Source organism: Aulonocara sp. 'chitande type north' Nkhata Bay, linkage group LG14 (assembly GCF_057382095.1).
Source record: "Aulonocara sp. 'chitande type north' Nkhata Bay isolate Kocher_YH1m ecotype deep benthic linkage group LG14, A_spYH_male_GT1.1, whole genome shotgun sequence".
In the NCBI taxonomy this organism is placed as follows: Eukaryota; Metazoa; Chordata; class Actinopteri; order Cichliformes; family Cichlidae; genus Aulonocara; species Aulonocara sp. 'chitande type north' Nkhata Bay.
Window position 1 is genome coordinate 36,248,823 of NC_141357.1, and position 20,397 is coordinate 36,269,219.

At 42.4% G+C, this 20,397-nt stretch overlaps 1 protein-coding gene across 3 annotated transcripts in view; it reads left to right on the forward strand.

The window, feature by feature from the left end:
- Positions 1 to 546: 546 nt before the first annotated feature.
- Positions 547 to 20,397, forward strand: part of pak1 (p21 protein (Cdc42/Rac)-activated kinase 1) — a 77,007-nt gene continuing 57,156 nt past the window's right edge. For all 3 annotated transcript variants that reach the window (XM_086262396.1, XM_086262399.1, XM_086262397.1), the window contains exon 1: positions 547 to 721. The gene's annotated coding sequence lies outside the window, so the exon portion shown is untranslated. The remainder of the gene's footprint in view (positions 722 to 20,397) is intronic.

Consider the following 20,397-nt stretch of genomic DNA (forward strand, 5'->3'; position numbering starts at 1 on the left):
ATTTATTTCAGATAACATAAGACATCTTAAATAGCTATGTAACATGTAACATGTAACAGTTAGCTAACTGTTACATGTTACATGTACAAATAATCTAGTTTAATACAATAAAACATTTATCAAAATTATATCATGTTAAAGTAAAAATCTTTCCGTTACTTGTGTTTAAATATGTTTCGTATATAAAACGATTTGACTTGCATTTTTAGCTGACTGGCACAGACTGCTCCCATATCTGTGTCTTGATAATCAGGTCTTATTCATGGTTTCATAAATTCCTTATTCTTTCCGCTTTCACGATCTACTGTCAGTGTCAAACATGAAAGCAACGCCGGGAGCCAGTACCCAACGAAAAGTAAAATTTCTCACTATTTTTTAGTGTTGTGAATGCACCACGGCGCGCTCAGAACCGGGGCGCTGCGACCCGCCCTGGATCCTAGGGGACATCTGGCTCAGCCAATCGGAGGAGAGAGAGGCTGAACGGGGTCCAATGGCGCTGGAGGAGGCGGGCGTTTCTGTGCAGCAGCCTTCTCTGCGCCTCGCTAACAATAGGCTGGGTTCGGCAAGTTTACTGTTAAAAAAGCAGCCAGGAGGGAGACGGAGCACAGCAGGGCTGAGCCGACAGGGTAGCGGAGTTTTCCCACTACAGGAGACGTGGTGTCCCGGTGTCGGAAATTACCACGCAGGCACTGTGGGATTTACATTTACGACCGGACAAGTGGTGAGTGAACCTTTGGACTTTATCTCTGAATTAGCCCTGCATCTCCATTCTCAGTCGGGCATGGTGCGCTGGGAGCTCATTTGCGTGAGAATAGAAGGGGTTAATGATTACTGTAGGCTGGGAGCGCACTGTTATCTCCTTATTCTGTCCACTGCACCTCTATATTAACGGCCCGGAACCTGCAGGCCCATAAAACCCGCACAAAGATCAGAGCTTGTAACAGTCTGAGGAGTGGGTGGTATGATTATTATTTTATTACACCGGCAGGGGCGTTTCCAGGGTTTTTTCCACGGGGTGGCACATGTGGAGACCAAGAGCAAGGCACACGGGGGACCACGGGAAATCAGAATATAGCATCAGAAATAAATGCAGGAGACAAATCTGGCAGAAAACACAAAAGATTTCACACTTATGTGCAGCAGTGAGTCCAAACACAGATGAAAAGTTTCTCTGAAGGTTGTTTAGTACGTAATAACTGATTTAGAAAGAAGTGATAGAAGTATTTCGTTTTTACTTAAGTCAAAATTACACAGTTGGGCATTCAAGTACATGTACTAAAGAAGACATACACATTATGTGGAATCTTATATGTGTGGTGGGATCACAATTATTGACTTATTAATGTGTACATCCCTTTAATGTTGTAGCTGGAGATGATAGTAACTGAGTGAACCAGTGGAAAACATTAAGCACGGTATATGCTGTTAGTTTTGTTTCTTCTTCTTCTGTTATAATTTGTGCTGCCAAATTTTCATAGAACAAATGTTATGAAAATGTGCAGCATGATGCTTTTTTTGGTGGGGGGGGGGGGCTTGATCTCAGGCATACTTTAATCTACAAAAGTCATTTAAACTTTGGACTTCAGATGATTGAATCTCTATTGATCACTGTATTGATATGTTCTATGGATTTTTAACGGTTACATTTTTGTGTTTTTTCCTTCGCTGTGCAGGCACAGTATGATCACATCACTCTTGTCAAACCTTAGATTTTTTTCCATAGCTTTACTTCTGCATGAACAAATTACACATAAAACAACAATAGCACAAGCAAGAGTGGGTACCAGACCAGCTTTATTACATATTTTTGTTCACTGCCTCCCTCTGACCACTGAGCTCTATGCAGGTAGATGGGCCATCCCTGTTTACCTGCAGAGAACCCATGGTTCAGTGGATTGCAAATGTGGTCTCCCTGCTGAACCGTAAATTCCGCTTAAGGGAGCAGCCGAAAGGGAAAAAGGTTGTAGCTAGGGCATGATGGTGTATTTGGGTCACTGACGGTTTAAAAATTCTTTTTAAAAAATAAAATAAAACATTAAGTGGCTCAGTGAGGCCATTAAATTCTGAGGAAAAAAAATCTCTAGATTAAAGTTGTAAATTCATGAGAAAAAACTATCAAATTTCCATCCATGGATTTTATTAACATGGTCGTTAGGGTGCTGGAGCCTGTCCCAGCTGTCATAGGGCTAAAGGCAAGACGATCACTCACGCTCGCATTCACATCCATGGAAATTCAGAATCACCGGCTTACTGAACTTTCATGCGCAGAAAAGACTTACATTTATGAGAAGAAAAAACATGAAGGCTTATAAGAAATAACTATGAGGATGTCGCGTTTTGATGAAAATGAGCTTGTATGTTTCTAGTTATTCATCCCAGTAGTTCAAATTTCTTTCCTACTGAACCTTGAAAAAAATAACAACACTGTTTTTATGAGTGCCTCTGCACCAGTTTCCTCCCAGTTCACATATTATCAGTCTGTCTCTACTGGAAAACTGATGACAAAGAAATGAATGAATACAGGAAATTCTACTTTGTCATTTCTGAAATGCACATCAAGGAACAGAGTGACACATGCTGCTCTCTTCTCTCTGAAATGTCTTTTTCTGCTCTCGTTTGGGGAATCAAGAATATTTGGGGAAGATTATAGGCAAGTTTTCACAAGTTGATAGTGCTACCTAACTGTGCTTATACATCAGCTGCTCTGCCTTTAATGAAGCGAAACATCCTTCTAGATTTCAGCATGTTCACTGTGTTCTGCTTGAAGCTCCTGTTTCTAGGTGGCTCAGCAGAAATCAGAGCACTGCTCCTGTTTCTGGGGGGGTTCTCTCGCCATTTATGATTTTGGAAGAGAGGATTTGTGGCTCTTGGTTGCTGCATATTATTGATTAGAGGCGGACGAGGGTGCTGTAACTTTTATTTGACATTTGAGGCAACTTTGAATTAAAAGGATGGACAAACAACTTTCTGCCCTTCAGTGCTAAAGCTAAAGTTTCACCTCAGTGTTTTTGGATTTTTAAAAACTGTAGGTATCGTATTTAGCATGCACAAAACATGATATGTGCCGTTATGGATGCGTGGCACAAAAACAGTGACGTCACCACGGTCCCTTTGCCCAAGTCCCAGTTTTCCCAGCAGTTGCAACCAGTTACTTTTTTTTGGGGAGGGGGGGGGGGATTACTTTTTTAGTCAAAGTATCCATGAAAAGTAATTATTTTTCCTAAAAGTAATGCAGTACGTTGCTTAATTGCCCAGAACAAAACCAGTTTGTTACATTTGTTTTCTTGTTACTTTGTAAAATGACCTGAAACACATTGTTACATAATTACCAGTTAATGACATAAACCATAAGCTACAGTCCCACACACCAATAATCCCTGTGCTAATGTCCTAGCGAGAGTACACATCCGGTATTTATTTCAATGTCTACACAAAGCATCAAAACCAGCCCAAAGGCTCTTTAAAGTGGTCGTCATGGTGATTCTACTGTAGAAACATGGAGGCTGCAAGCCTGACTGCCCATCAGTCTGTTACCTGTCGAAGATCAGGTAACAGGCTGGCTGCTGGGATGGAGACGCTGACAAGTTCTACTTCGCTCCACCATTTAACTCCTCCCACACACAAACTGAAATCAGCTGATTGTAGCGCAGGATGAAAGAAGTGTGCTTGTTTGATGTTCCCACCCAGCATGACATAAATGCAACTGTAATGTAATTACCAGATTTAGTACACTGGTTGCATTAGCACCCTCTGTATCATTTGTGATTCTCTGAGCTCCTGGACTGATGTATCATTGAAGTGATCGTAAACGAATGTCATGCTGTCTCATTTCATAGCAAACGCCTCCTTCTTGACGGAAAAAACGGTTGATTAGGGAGCCAGGTGTTGTGCCTCTTAGTCATAAAAAGGTGAGACATTTTACGACTTTGTGATGTCCTAATTTGTCTCTGTGACCATCGACACAAATGTCACGTAGCTGAGCTTGGTGTTAGTTGATGTTAGCGGGGTTGTCACTTTGCTCTCTCTGGTTTCCTTGTGTGAAGAAAAGGTGAGGCCGATAACTGAGCCGGAGAGCCAAATACGAGTCAGCGTAGATCGAGTGTAGTGGTGTGAAAGTGCTCCTCTACCAGTGGAAGAAAGCTGTGATGAACACAACATTGTTGTTGAAGGGGTGATGGCGAGGCAGTGGTTGCCATGGAAATTAGGGGTGTGTCTGAAATGTTTTAATGGCCCCATGTGAAGCAGGAGGCCACCCGGTTGTGGCTTTGACACCTCGGCAGCCTGACGGGAGCGAGGAAAGCTGGGAGGACTTAATGACCCATTTGGCTCCTGTGGCTTTGGGCTCGGCCTCTTCAGGAGACTGAGGACTGCGTGTGTGTGTGTGTGTGTGTGTGTGTGTGTGTGTGTGTGTGTGTGTGTGTGTGTGTGTGTGTGTGTGTGTGTGTGTGTGTCTTTAGGCTCTGTCTCACCTGTCATTGAAGTTATTTTTAACCCCAGAGATGGTTTGTTTGACTCTGAGTGAATTAGACCTGATGACCTACAATGCAAGTCTCTTATTCTACCAGAAACAAACCACACAGAAAGGTGTAAAGCACATGATTCTCACATGAAGTCATTTATTCATTTTCAGTTCGATATCATGATCAAATAAGTCAGGAAAACATCAGTTTTTTGACCCAGTAATATATTCTGACTGCTTTGTATCAAAGAAGAGATAAAAAATACTCAGTATTACTTTAAACTGCAGATGAAACAATGAGTTTAGTTATTGTTTAAGCAAAATTCCCATACATAAATAAACTCATTATGTCACTGGTTTTCCCACAAGAACACTTGTTTGTGACCCGTACACCGCACAGTCACAGCAACCCTGAACGAGCGCACTGACCGGGTGTCGTTAATCACTACAGGAGTCTTCGTCTTAACTATTAAACCTTTACTGTATTTTTAGACACAAAACACTTGAAAGCACATCACACATTCACAAGAATTAAAGTTTAAACCGAATAAAACACATAATGATAATAGCGCAACTAAATCGAGGCCAGAAGCCGAACATTATCAGCCCATTAGTTTCTGTTCTTGCCGTTGCAGAAGTGTTACTTGGAAAGTACTTTAAAAATCCAGTATAAAGTATTAAATGAGGCAGATATGAACAGCTGTACTCCTCGTTGAGTTGCAGATAAGCCAATATAAGAGGGTAAACTTGAAAAATAGAGTAAGGTGACTTCCATCCAACTTCTGGTGTTTATCCGCATCTGTGTTGCTGTGGCTGCAGTCTCAGCACACCTCCCTCTCCCACGGTTCCTCATCTGGCTCTTCTGGGGGGACACCAAGGCGTTCCCAAGTTCAGATGTCATCGGTAGGGATGGGTATCGTTTAGGTTTTATCTGATACCGGTGCCAAATCGGTACTTTTGAAACGGTGCCGGTGCTCAAACGGTGCTCAAACCGGTGCTTAAAGAATGGAGAACACAAAATTGGTCCACAAACCTCTCATATTCAGCTGGTTTTTTGTAAAAAGATAACAATGTTAGCCTTTTCTGCAGCTATGGGGCATATATGGTATCACTCTTGGCTGGAAGCAGTGCTTAAACAATGGAAAAAACACAAACTTTGTCCAAAAACCTCTCATGTTCAGCTGTTTCCCTCTTTTTCTTTGGTCATTTTAGCCTTTTTGGCCAGGGTGAAGGGAGTATCTGCCATCAAACAAGAAGACAGCCGCATGTAGCTATGATGATGTTTGCTAGTTCACCTTACATGCATTAATGTAATAACATGGTTAGCCTACTCAACGTAAATTACACACGAACAACATTAAGCTACTCATGCAGAGAAGAACGGCTGCTGCTGCCATCAAATACGGCGCATTTCTCGGCTTTTAAAAAAAACCCGCTATGCGTCGCCAGGTGTTTCATCGGATTCTTGGTGTTACCTCCTTTGACAGTATCACAGTATCAGCTTAAAGCACTTGTTGCAGGCTGCTGAGTTTGCATCTTTTGCTGTGAAGTACAGCCAGACTTTGACCGCTTCGCCTTGGGCATTTTTAATCTGTAGCTCTGCATAAAAGAACGTACGTACCTGGCCCCGCCTACTATCCTCGGAAACGTAAAATGATTGGCTAGAAGTGTATCACAGCTCAGGAAAAAAAAGCACCGAAATAAAGCACCGAAATGTGCGCTGCTTTTCGGTCTGGTTACTACCGTTTATGTCAGAACCGGTGCCACACCGGTACCCATCCTTAGTCATCGGGCATACCGGTATGCCCGATGGTGATTTTTCGTTTTTACGGGCCGATGTTTTTTTGTTGTTGTTGTTTTTGAAACGGTATAAACAATGAAAGGTGGTGGATTGGTCAGATGCTGGCCGATGTGTAAAAATGACTCAGTTGTTTGGTGGTGGCTATGGCGGAGCTTCCACAAAGGCCAGCAGGTGGATGAGGGAAAGGTGAGGCAGGAGGAGGAGAGACCCGAGGCGGCCGCCAGTCCGAGTGTCAGGTGAACTGAACTTCAGGTAAGAAGTTATGAGCTGCAGTCTATCTGGGTCAGATATAAACCAAGTTTAGGTGCAGTTTATTTTCGTTGTTACAATAACTCGTACTGCTAGCCAGCATGATGGAGTTTCTATACAGCTGGGTGGGTGTTATGATGTTACTGATAGTGAACTTTATTTTATTCATAAGGTTAGTTAGTAGAGTTGCCAACTGACCTGTAAAAAACAGAATCGTCTGGTATTCAGAGAAAATATTGAGCTGAGAAGGAACACAGTTTGTCCTGTACTTCAGCTAGGATGGAAAAAAGACACAAAGCTGGAGTTATTCTGTGTGTTTACGCTGCACAGCTGCCTCTTCTTCTCTCATTCTCTCCCCTCCCTCTCCTGTTGCTACTTCAATCATGAAACTGATCAGTGATCAGCTGATCGGCTTTTCTCTCTTGTTTGTTTATCTCCCACTTTGCGCCAGAAAGAGGAAACCAGTTGATGTCGCGCTAAACAACAGCAGCACGTTTAAGATTTATTAGCTGTTGTTAGAATTTATTTAATATTAATTTCTAGTATCAGCTGATGTTTGCTGGAGCCACAGCTGTAAAGCTGCTGGTCATGATGTCGGTTTGGTTATCTGGTGAGAGGGAAACATGAAGATGAAACCAGGAGATGTCCTTACTGAATCATCAGAGCTGAACAGGTGATGGACTTTTCATCTGATGTAAAATGTATAGAAATTATACATATACCAACAGGACAGCATACATCACTGTCACAACAGCATTTGTTTTCATTCAAAGGCTTTATGGCTTTTCTTATAATACCTGGTGGGCCGGTCTCTAGTCAAAATGCCCGGGCCGATTTTTTGTCCCAGTCCAGCCCTGAATGTAATATCTCCAGGCTGCCCTGAATCTAGCCCTGGGGCCTCCTCCCAGTTAGACATGCCAAAAACGCCTGACCTAATAAGTATCGAGGAGGCAAAGACTGAGCTCTTCACTCTCTCTAATGGAGAGCCCAGCCACGTTTTTAGTTGCTAGCCATAGCTCGTAACCATAGGTCCATCCATTCACTCTCTTCCGCTTATCCAATTCATGCTCCAGCTATCCCAGCTGTCTTAGAGCGAGAGGCAGGGTACACCCTGGACAGGTCAGCAGTCTGTCACAGGGCTAACACACAGGCTCCGTCCACATTAGCCCGGATAGATTTGAAAACTGTGTTTTCGTCTGAAAACGCTCCACGTCCACACTAGTGTTTTCAGTTGTTTTCACAGAGTTGTGTGTCCACATTGAAACGGCCGAAAACGCTTACGTTCCAGTCCTGCGCAAGCGTGAAACGCAAGGAGATTCAGCCTGCCTCATTTCTGTCTGCTGCTTATTTACTTTGAAACGTCGCGGCAAAATGTCGAGGAAAAGTTTTTTAAATGGGCTAACAGTGAGGTGGAGTTGTTGCTGCGAGTAACACAGAAGTACAAAGTTGAGTGAGAATTAAAGAATTTGAAGAAAAGCTATCTGGAGCATGTACAGACTGATATGAATCTTTAATAGGGCTGTCAAAACTGAGAGCAAACAAAACAACTGCTGTGTAATGCCCTCCACTATCTTGGCTTAATTGGTCACATGACTGCATCACATGACTAAAATGTGTCATCGTTTTCAAAAAGTCTCCGCGTTCGTTGTCCACATTGCGACACGAAAACTGCGTTTTAAAATGTAAGTGTTTTCAAAACGCTGCGTTTTCCTTGACCCAAAACGCCGTCTCAGTGTGGACGAGAGGCCAAAACGCAGAGAAAACGATGCGTTTTCAAATGAAAACATATTAGTGTGGACATGGCCACATAGACAGACAACCATCCGCTGTCACATTCACACCTGTGGGCAATTTTGGTTAACCCAAACCCACTAAGGTGAAGGTAGGAAGTTCAAGTTCAGACTCTATTGACAATAACTGTAATTTGACTTATTTTCCAGCCGTCTGGTTGGTTAGTTTGTGTTGTAATTTGTTGTTTTGGATCCAGACTAACATGTTATTGTGAGATAAACTGGAAATAAACTCATTCACAAAGAAGACCTACAACTTTAATTTTCTGTGGGGTGTTTTAAAACATGGATGCATCACCCAGCCCCGGCTGCTGGGTGGACAAAAACAGGCTACCTTTGACCCGGTTTCTGGTTGTGTGATTGTGAAACTGTGAATAAGTGTTAATCTCCATCTTTAACTGTCAGATTTGTGCAGACTCAGCAGTGCTGCTAGCATTACCTGGCTGGTGTGATGAATCAAAAAGCCCGGGAGGAGATAGAGCACGATTTAAATGACTTCTGAGCTATTGATGAAACACAATTAGCTGCAGATATGAATTCAGGCAGATTTTCTACAGTCAGAACTGAAGTTAATTACTTGTTAACTTGCATACAGTATTTTTCTGAGACACTAACTCACAAACTGTACCAGCATAAATAGTAATACTGGCTGTGGAGCACCAGAAGCCTGCCAGCAGCTGAATAATGGATAGCCTGTCTGCCTGGAAGGCTGCTGGAGCTGCTGAGCACGCCGTCTAGACGAACCCCGACAGCACAAAACTACATGCACGCTCCTTTTCTCTCCACGTAACAGGCTGACTGGCTGAATCCAGATGAAAGCTGTGAGCCTCGCTCAATTCTTTTTTTTCTTAAGTATTTTATCCACTTGTGGAGGCAGATGAAAGGAAGGGTGATGGTGCACCTCTAAGCCGTTAATAGTATGGTTCAGGATCAAAAGATGGCTTTAATATTGTGGATGTAATTATAATGTTGAAATATTCCACTGCTTCAGATCAGTTTCATTAAACCTGGAGTCGCCACACGGCCTGATCAGAGCCCTCACCCCAGGAGAGGCAGAAGCTGTCGCAGGTGGAGCCATTCAGGAGCAACATCAGTTATTTCATTTATTTGCTCTCAGCACTGAGTTTCCTGCGCTAAGACGGAGACCTGCTGTTTTACGCTGAGCCTGTTTTTGAAGACAGCTCAGGAGCAACCTGCTGCTCTAACATAATACAGCATGTTAGCACGTGCTGTCACATGACCACTTCTTTATGTGTCCTTGAAGACCATAAGCTCTTTGGCACTTGTGTTCAGAAGTAGTGTTTCACATCACAAGTGCTTCTTTATCTGAACCACAGCTTAAAACCCCAAATATCCCTCCTGTCCTTATCAGTCCCTCAGGCTTCTGGATCCAAATCGTAGACCGTTTACCCGTCAGTCAGACTGTGCTTGATACTTTTCTCACAAGAGAGCTTCACAGCAAGATGATAACAGGGCACAACAAGATCAAAGCAAAAATTAAATAATATGTAATAATAAGTCATTTGAAATACATCAAAAAGACAAAACATCAAAGAAATAAAGTCAAATTTAAAATGGTTTATACATAAAATAATAAACACTGTAAAAAGACATAATAGAATGTAAAAAAAAAAAACTGTGAAAAGTCCAATAAATGTGCATCTGTGAGTGGAATGACCATGTAAAACAGTTATTTTATTTTAGCTGGTCTTTTAAATAAAGGCTTTTTTGTGGTACTAAAGATTAACAGATAAAATCATTATAATAATTTAATACACATCATTCACAGTTTCGTGTCTGAAACAGACAACAAACAGACGTGAACACGAAAATACCACGAAGGACTTCTGCAAGTGAAGATACAGTCAAGGCCGAATCACCACTTCTTTAGAGCTCATGTTCTATGTTTGTGTGTGTGTGCGTGCGTGTAATCATGTGTGTGTCCAGGGACCATATGGTAGAGGAACCACCCACTCATTGTGACCAACCACACCTTGCAGCAACACACTGAGTGAGAGAGACAAAAGAACCATAAACAGATAGAAGAGCAATGCAGAGACTCCGTGTGTGTGTGTGTGTGTGTGTGTGTGTGTGTGTGTGTGTGTGTGTGTGTGTGTGTCCATACGTGTGTGTGAATAGTTCCCTGTTGAGGTATTGCATTCACACCCTGTAGCCTTACACCCCCCAGGAGAGACCACGGTGTGACTGTGGATTACATCGTCATGTGATCACATGTGTTTTGTTGGATTGCTAGGAGATGAATGCGATGGTTGTTTGTGACGTGCCTGAGAGGTGACCTCGGCTGAGAGGGCTGTGCAGCACGTCTGCACAAGCTCATACAGGGAGTGCAGAATTATTAGGCAAATGAGTATTTTGTCCACATCATCCTCTTCATGCATGTTGTCTTACTCCAAGCTGTATAGGCTCGAAAGCCTACTACCAATTAAGCATATTAGGTGATGTGCAACTCTGTAATGAGAAGGGGTGTGGTCTAATGACATCAACACCCTATATCAGGTGTGCATAATTATTAGGCAACGTCCTTTCCTTTGGCAAAATGGGTCAAAAGAAGGACTTGACAGGCTCAGAAAAGTCAAAAATAGTGAGATATCTTGCAGAGGGATGCAGCAGTCTCAAAACTGCAAAGCTTCTGAAGCGTGATCATCGAACAATCAAGCGTTTCATTCAAAATAGTCAACAGGGTCGCAAGAAGCATGTGGAAAAACCAAGGCGCAAAATAACTGCCCATGAACTGAGAAAAGTCAAGCGTGCAGCTGCCAAGATGCCACTTGCCACCAGTTTGGCCATATTTCAGAGCTGCAACATCACTGGAGTGCCCAAAAGCACAAGGTGTGCAATACTCAGAGACATGGCCAAGGTAAGAAAGGCTGAAAGACGACCACCACTGAACAAGACACACAAGCTGAAACGTCAAGACTGGGCCAAGAAATATCTCAAGACTGGTTTTTCTAAGGTTTTATGGACTGATGAAACGAGAGTGAGTCTTGATGGGCCAGATGGATGGGCCCGTGGCTGGATTGGTAAAGGGCAGAGAGCTCCAGTCCGACTCAGACGCCAGCAAGGTGGAGGTGGAGTACTGGTTTGGGCTGGTATCATCAAAGATGAGCTTGTGGGGCCTTTTCGGGTTGAGGATGGAGTCAAGCTCAACTCCCAGTCCTACTGCCAGTTTCTGGAAGACACCTTCTTCAAGCAGTGGTACAGGAAGAAGTCTGCATCCTTCAAGAAAAACATGATCTTCATGCAGGACAATGCTCCATCACACGCGTCCAAGTACTCCACAGCGTGGCTGCAAGAAAGGGTATAAAAGAAGAAAAACTAATGACATGGCCACCTTGTTCACCTGATCTGAACCCCATTGAGAACCTGTGGTCCATCATCAAATGTGAGATTTACAAGGAGGGAAAACAGTACACCTCTCTGAACAGTGTCTGGGAGGCTGTGGTTGCTGCTGCACGCAATGTTGATGGTGAACAGATCAAAACACTGACAGAATCCATGGATGGCAGGCTTTTGAGTGTCCTTGCAAAGAAAGGTGGCTATATTGGTCGCTGATTTGTTTTTGTTTTGTTTTTGAATGTCAGAAATGTATATTTGTGAATGTGGAGATGTTATATTGGTTTCACTGGTAAAAATAAATAATTGAAATGGGTATATATTTGTTTTTTGTTGAGTTGCCTAATAATTATGCACAGTAATAGTCACCTGCACACACAGATATCCCCCTAAAGTAGCTAAAACTAAAAACAAACTAAAAACTACTTCCAAAAACATTCAGCTTTGATATTAATGAGTTTTTTGGGTTCATTGAGAACATGGTTGTTGTTCAATAATAACATTATTCCTCAAAAATACAACTTGCCTAATAATTCTGCACTCCCTGTATAAACTTCAGGCTCAGTTCACACTTACAACTGAATAAAGGTGTTACACCTACAGGGGTCCATAAGTCCACAGTCAAAGCATGTCCAAGAATTTTTAATAATAAAAATTATTTAGTCAAAGAAAATGATTTGACCTCATCTCTTAAAACTAATATTAATAAATTAATCTAAAGACACCAAGACCAAAGACACAGATGTGACATCATGTCTCCTGATCCATGTGCTGATCTGTTTTATGATGTTCTCTGTTAGCGGGAGGCTAACGTAGCATGGAGGAGAGTAACGCTACAGCAGGTTGGAGGTTTTTCGAACCTGCTACACCAACAGCTTTTCTTTGTATGTTTCCAGTATTTTCTTTACTTAAAATTATTAAAAGCTTAAAATGACTGACAGTCAGTTTCCTTGATGTTTTATCACAGGTTCTGCCAACTTTTTGGGTTTACCGCCAATGGCGTGTCCAGCGGGGTGGCCTGGGGGGGCACAGGCCACCCCCCAAACCAGACTGGCCACCCCAGGTGCCACCCCAAAGGCAAAACAATAAAATTCAATCAAATATCAAATGTCCGATTATGTTTTCACGGTGACGCTCAGATATCCGAGTGTAAGTGAATGCAGCATCGCTTCTGCGCTATGCGCATCACGTTAGCAAAGGTAGGAGAGCCAAGCGCGAAAGACGGCACTGCAGGAAACAATTTTTCGGTGAAAGAAAATGAGGACAGAATAAATGTCCCGGTAAGTAATATTAAGTTTGTTGAGTTTAGTAAACTTCGGTGAAATTAGAATACCAAGGAAAAAATAACACTTAAAGAATTATTGCAGCCGTCGAATATTTCTGACAGTATGCTACTGAGGGCAGCTAACATAAGAGTTATGAGTTATAAGATATAATCTAAGTCGTAACATTGCTGTATGGAGCTGCAAATTTGGTTGCAGGTTAACATAGCTGGACTGGCCATCGGGCTTATTTGACTTATTTTTTATTTTTTTTGTAACGGCATGAACAATGAGAGGTGGTGGATTGGCCAGATGCAGGTCAATGTGTAGAAATAACTCCGTTGTTTGGTGGTGGCTATGGCGGGGCTTCCACAGAGGCAACAGGTGGATGAGGGAAGGGGAGGCAGGAGGAGAGACCCGAAGCAGCCGCCAGTCCGAGTGTCAGGTGAACTGAACTTCAGGTAAGAAGTTATGACCTGCAGTCTATCTGGGTCAGATATAAACCAAGTTTAGGTGGAGTTTATTTTCATGTTGCTGACTTTTTACTGTCAGTTGCAATAACTCGTACTGCGTTCTAGCCAGTTTGAAGGAGTTTTTATACAGCTGGGTGGGTGCTATGAGGTTACTGATAGTGAACTTTATTTTATTCATAAGGTTAGTAGAGTTGCCAACGGCTCCTTAAAAAAATGGAATGGTCCCTCATTCAGAGAAAATATTACGCGTTTCGTATTGAGCTGAGAAGAGACGCAGTTTGTCCCGGACTTTAGCTAGAATGGAAAAAGACACAAAGCTGGAGTTATTCTGTCGTTACGCTGCACAGCTGCCTCTTCTCTCATTCTCTCCCCTGCCTCTCCTGTTGCTACTTCAATCATGAAACTGATCAATGATCAGCTGATCGGCTTTTCTCTCTTGTTTGTTTATCGCCCACTTTGCGCCAGAAAGAGGAAACCTGCAGATGTCGCGCTAAACAACAGCAGCACGTTTAAGCTTGATCAGCTGTTGTTAGAATGTATTTAATATTAATTTCTAGTATCAGCTGATGTTTGCTGGAGCCACAGCTGTAAAGCTGCTGGTCATGATGTCTGTTTAGATATGTGGTGAGAGGGAAACATGAAGATGAAACCAGGAGATGTCCTTACTGAATCATCAGAGCTGAACAGGTGATGGAGAAACAGGTTTACCTTTTAGGTGACATGAATGAGTTGAAGTTATCAACTGTTTCTGAGAGACAAATAACACCAGGATCCTTTTTTAGGTAGCTGACAGCTGGTAACTGTGCAGGGGCGGGTCTAGCAAAGTTTTGCCAGGGGGCCAGGTAGGGCATTAACAGGGAGAGGGGGGCACAAAGAAATACTTTTCTTTCTTATTCTCATTTAAAATACCTAGTTTTTATTAAATAATTATCTAAATCTTACAACCAAAGTTTTTATCTGACGTAAAATGTATAGAAATCATACATATACCAAAAAGACTGTACATCACTGTCACAACAGCATTTGTTTTCATTCAAAGGCTTTATGGCTTTAATACCTGGTGGGTCGGTCTGTAGTAAAAATGCCCAATTTTTTTGTCCCAGTCCAGCCCTGCAGGTTAATACTGGCAGTGTCACCATGCCAGCTGACTGTATTTCATCATCAGCCAGTGTTGTTCTTTATCAATATTACCAAAGTTTACCATAAGGCAGCATAGAAAGTATTTACTTGCTTTCAGGTGTTATTCAAATGTTAGTCTTTTCATTTGTTTCCACACTTTTTTCCTGTTTCAAAATCAAACACCAGTTTGTGAGAAGATTATCTTCTTTTTTTAACAGGCAGATAAAGTTTTGCATTGGAATGGCTAATTTGTCAATTGTTTGTTACAAATGTTCATATTTTAATATTCAAAAATGTTTTTGCCCAAAACATATGTGCACTATATGTCAGTAAAAATACTATGCAAATATTGATGTCCTTGAATGCTGAGTAAACACTGACAAAGCACTGATTGTATCTCTTGTACTTTATCAACGCAGTATCTAAAAACTTTGCACCGTAGTGGTTAAAATCTCATTCTAATAAGAGTTAAAAGTGCATTTGGTTATTAGGTTTATAGGATTATTGAATTATGGTTAAGGGTTGGTAGAATTTTTTTTTAACATTATCTGCCAATTAAATCTGCCACCCTTCTCCAAATCTGTGCCCCTACCTGGCCCCCCCAACAAAAATTTTCTAGACACGCCACTGTTTACCGCGTCCTTAACGTGCGATAAAATTGAACAAATATTATTAAACTCGCTCTCCACGTTTTATCGTTTAGTTTGACGCAGTAGGCAGCCGGAAGATAAAACACTGAGCTCGGAGAAGTGTTTTATGACATTTTATAGACGGAATAATCTGCAATCGGTACTGGAAATGTTCGCCCGTTGCAGCACGGTGGATGTTTGCAGACGTCGGTCAGCCTCTGCAGAGACTTTAACAGCAAACTGTTCCTGAGTTGGAAGCAGGGGGAGTTCCAATCATGAAATCGTCCTGATATTTCAAAATGCCGTCATCATGATATCATTCCTGCAGATACCACCCAGCCAAAACTGTTCCAAATACACAAAGTCCTCTCCCACCAGCTCTTTCCTTTTCCCATACTCTTCATATCTTCTTCAGCTTTTATTTATCTCCTCTGCATCTTCATTTTTTCTCTTTCTTCACGCTTTTCTCTGTACACCATGTCCTCGTGTATTCCTTTCGTCCTCTTCACCCTCTTTTTCCCTCATTCTCTCCTCTCCTTCAGTCTATCTGAAGTAACCAGTGAAGCAACTATAATGTTATTAGCTATAAATACCCCTCCATCTCTCCTCCTGTCAAATAGAGGAAGTTTCTTTCTTGCTCTCATCCTGTAGTTATATCTTCTCTGCTATTTTTGCCTGAGGGATGTTCTCCTTGTTTTCACATTTAAAGCACAATAAGAGCTTATTTCAAATGAGAGCAGGAGAAGTTTCATCTTTAATTTCTACAGAGAATATCATGTAAGGATACGTGAACTTTTAAACCTCTGTGGCTCTACCCTCACATAGATCCACGAGCTGTGGGTAGTGACCGGAAAAAAGTGGTGGATGTGAGCTTCTTGTTAAGAGTGTCTGGGCTCAGAGATACGGTGAGGAGCTCAGTTATTTGAGCTGCTGCTCCTCCACGTTCAGACGAGGCAGCTCAGTTGGTTCAGGGATCTCATTGGGGATGTCTCCTGGGAGATATGAGGGGTTCCCGATCCACCTAAGAGACAAAATCTCTCCAGTGTGTCCTGACTCTGCTCCGGGGTCTCCTATAGCTCCCCACCTGAGTGTCTGAGACAAGCCACCGTTCAGAGGACGCTCTACAGCTTGCACTCATGTTCTTAGTCTCTCCATCATACCCACAGCTCAGCCAGCAGTCCCACAGCTTCACTTTCACGCTCAGTACATTAGCTACATCTTTATAACAAGTGGGTTTTTCTACCAACGAGCAACTGAAATTATAAAAACCTCCACCGCACACATGCCTCAGCATGATTGGCTCATACGCTCATGGCACCAATTGGCACTTTGGGTACAGGAGACATTTTTTTCCAGAATATTATCCAATATTCTTGGGAGAATATCACTTATTAGCTGTAAGTATGAAATTAAGAAAGCTCCCCGTGCTGCCTGCGGTCAGGGAGGCTGTTTTTATGCTTTATCTGTGCCTGTTACTGAGTCTTATTTACTCTCTGTCCTGGTTTATTTCTTCTTATCGCTCTCAGGCCAAGAGCCAGCTCACTCATTTTCTCTCCCTCTCACCCATCTTGTCCCTTCCCCAGGGGGACGTTTCAAACTGAGTTCTCACCTCCATTTCAACAGAAACGCAGGAACAACACCCTCTTCTCTCGCCAACACACTCTACAAATTTTAAATATGGCCAGTCAAGTGTGTCAGCTTGCCCTCCACATGCACCCTATCTCTTTCCCTCCAGCCTGTTTTCTTTCCCACATACACAGAAGGCTTCCTTTGGTGAGGCACAAGATTTAGGAAATAGTGAGACGGGTCTGTCACTCCCAGCTTATCACAAGTGGGCTCTTAAATTTCCTGGTTAGAGCTGTAAATTTCAGTGCTGTCATTAGATTTTCACTTTTCCAATTTCTAGGATTTTTCTTGGTGATTAATTTGCCATTGGAAGTGGAAAAAGCACATGTGTTATGAAGGCAAAGCATTCACTTTACCTTCCTAACAGAAGTCTGTGCTTATTTCAGTTACTCTCTGACAATTTTATAAACGAAAGGTATTCCACAGGGGTCAGTACTTAGCCCTGTCCTATTCATCGTGCACATGACCTGGGACCACTGAGACCTGTGCATTGCTATGCTGAAGTCACAGTTTTATACTTAGAAGTGCACTAACTCAGAATCTACAGGTACAGGTTAGACTTAAGTGTTTATTAAATCCTGATAAGACTAAGCACAGGCTCTTCACCAGATGCTAAATGAAAAGTTTAAAGTATATGCTGTTAAAGCAGCAATTACAGTGACAGTTAAATGCCTTCATATCTGAAGCTGAACATTGTACGTTTTTTAATGAGCAGCACTTCTGTTTTAGTTTATAAAGATCTGGTTTTTACCAGTAATGATCACGTCGCTGTCTTGCTTTCACAAAGCCGTTCGTATTTGAGTACCACATTCAGAAATAGGGCTGCCACAAATGACTATTTTGATAGTCGACTAGTCACCGATTATTTTTGCGATTAGTCGACTAATCAGATCATGCATCCACTGGACGTAAAACGTACAGCTTATAGCACCAGCATGCATCTGCTCTTATATAACTATCATTAGCTTACAGCTTGAAGTGTTTACGGTATGTGCTAACTAAAACATAAAGACAATCTTAGCCAAACCGATTTACTCAGGAACAAATAAAATACTGAAAAAAGCCAAATTAACATTTTTAAGTTATCTAAGTGGCTTATATATCACATTTAACCTGAGTAGCGAAAGGCTGCGGGGATCTGAAAATGATGTGCCGGGAGTCCGATGTTCTTGCCGGCTCTAGTGAGCCTTGAACTCCCGGTCAGCTCATCTCTGAAAACGTTGGAGCACTTTTACAAATATGTGATGTCTTGATAAATCAAGCACATATTTCAAGTTTACACAGCTATGCTCTTGACTGAAAATATCTTAAAAGTTTATTTTGTGACCCAGAAAGAGTAATATTAAAACTAAGTAGCTTCCGCCATTGTTGGAAACTGGAATGGGCTGGGCTGCGCTATGAATTCTGGGATAGGTTGGGCCACGAAGGATACACCCGACCCGTCCTTCAAATCTGGGGAAAAGGTGGACACATTGTTGGCCGCGTTTGTTGGAGTCCTCGAATTTGGACACAGCTACGATACTGGACACAGCTTCTTCTTCTTCGGGGTTTAACGGCAGCTGGCATCCTTGTGCATGCAGCGCTGCCCTCTTCTGTTTCAGTCCGTTATTACATTCTCAAATCCTACTACTTATTCCTGCGTCTTTCAGGATCTTACAAAGCTTCAAACGACACGTCAACTATTAAATCAGTCGTCGACGTAATCGTGGCAGCCCTATTCAGAAGCATGCATTACCTTTGTGTTTCTTTTATAATAAAGATGTGGGAAAAACTGCCCATTAGGTGGTAAATTCTGAGGTTAGACATGAATATTAACCTAGAGCAGTTTAAAGTTTCTTTGGGTGAATGAATGCTGTTTTTTATGGCTTTTATTACAGTCAGCTAAAGTAACATATTTTAGTAAACTGTAGAAGGAAAAAAGCTGGACTAAAAAAGTGAATTATTCCTGCATGACTGCCTTCACAAAGTGTTTTTGTATTGTAATGTCTATCATCGTCTTCTGACAACTAATCCCCGTATAATAATAATTAAAAGACTAAAACTAAACTAAACTAAAGATAAAGAAAAAATTAACCCTGGTGAAGCTAGCCTGAAGTTCTGACATATTTTCCTGTGAGCATCTCCATTAGCTGTCTGTCAGCACATGTCATCATGCTCAGCGGGAATAATTAGGCGTGCGGCCACGAAACAGAACTACTCTCACATTTTTCTGCCAAACACATTTCATGCACGAGTCATCTGACTCGTATGTGTTTGTTTCATCTGACGGACGCGGACAGACGGGCAGAAGTTTAGAGAGCAACTCGGTGGATTTTCAGGCTGAGCTTCGTGTTGTTGTTGCTTCAGCCGTGAATGAACAGCAAAAGTTAATTTATCGGGCTAGACTCAGAGGTATTGAACAGAAATTCCTCCACAAATAGTGACATAGTGCCCGCAGGACGACAGTTTTGAAAAATTATATAGGGACATGAGAGATGAGAGCTTTGCTCTTACCTAGGAACATAACGAGAACAACAACCGTTTGAGTCAAGCCTCCTATTTCAAAGAGACGTGTCACAGACGAGTTGGGCTCATCAGCTGATTCGGGTTGTAACGTGTTGGGATTGTGCATTTATAAATGACATGGCAGTTTGTAAACCTGTGATTACAGCCAGTCTGAGTCAGGCTGTGAGTGTTTGGAGACAGCTCGCCTCATGCCGAGTCACCTGTGCAGTCACCTTGCGCTTGATACTGGAGGTCGCTGGTCACTGCAACTACTTGTGGTCAGTCTCTGAAAGTAGAAAATATTCAGTGCAATCACTGGGCAGCCAATGATTTGCTGCCATCCAATTTTTTGGTCTAATATGTTCATTTGGAACACATCAACCTGTGATCCAGGTTACAAATACACAATCTAGGGTGCTGAGTCTGTGGATGAATCCTCCCTGAATACACCAATCAGAGGATGTACTGGGATACACTGGACACCGACGTGCTATAGTGTGATTAGAGAAAATGAAAATGGTCTATATAAACAAACCTGATGAGTGGCTTTCAGTCAGCTCTTTCCTGCTTTTATATTACTGCTGCTCAAATTCACACCAGGCCACTGCATGTCCTCTGTTTTATGTCCCTCCAGCTCTCTGGTCAGTCACCTGGTTTGAACCTGCTGCTATAAGTGAGCCCAGATAAAACCATCGGACAATAAGCTGCATGTTAGTGTGAGCAAACTCCAGCTCACCTGTACCTGTAGCTTAGTGAGGGGATGTACGTGCATGATTAGCAACAGCTTACGCCGTCCAGGTGGCACAGCCACGTATGCAGGTGGCTGCATGTTGCATTAATCAGAGATTAGAAACAGCTTAATAAACTGTAATCTAGAGCTGCATGGGTGTGACCTTCTGACTGCTGCCATTCCATTACACTGTGTGTGTGTGTGTGTGTGTGTGTGTGTGTGTGTGTGTGTGTGTGTGTGTGTGTGTGTGTGTGTGTGTGTGTGTGTGTGTGTGTGTGTGTGCAGGCCTGTGTGTGTTTTCTCACAGTAAGGTGTGAATGTGTGAACAGCTGCAGGGCTGACCTCCTTTTGTTTGTCCTTCCTGCGTGCACACAAATGGCGTCCTGTTCTCTAAAAGCCTGCACTGTGTGTTTGTGTGATG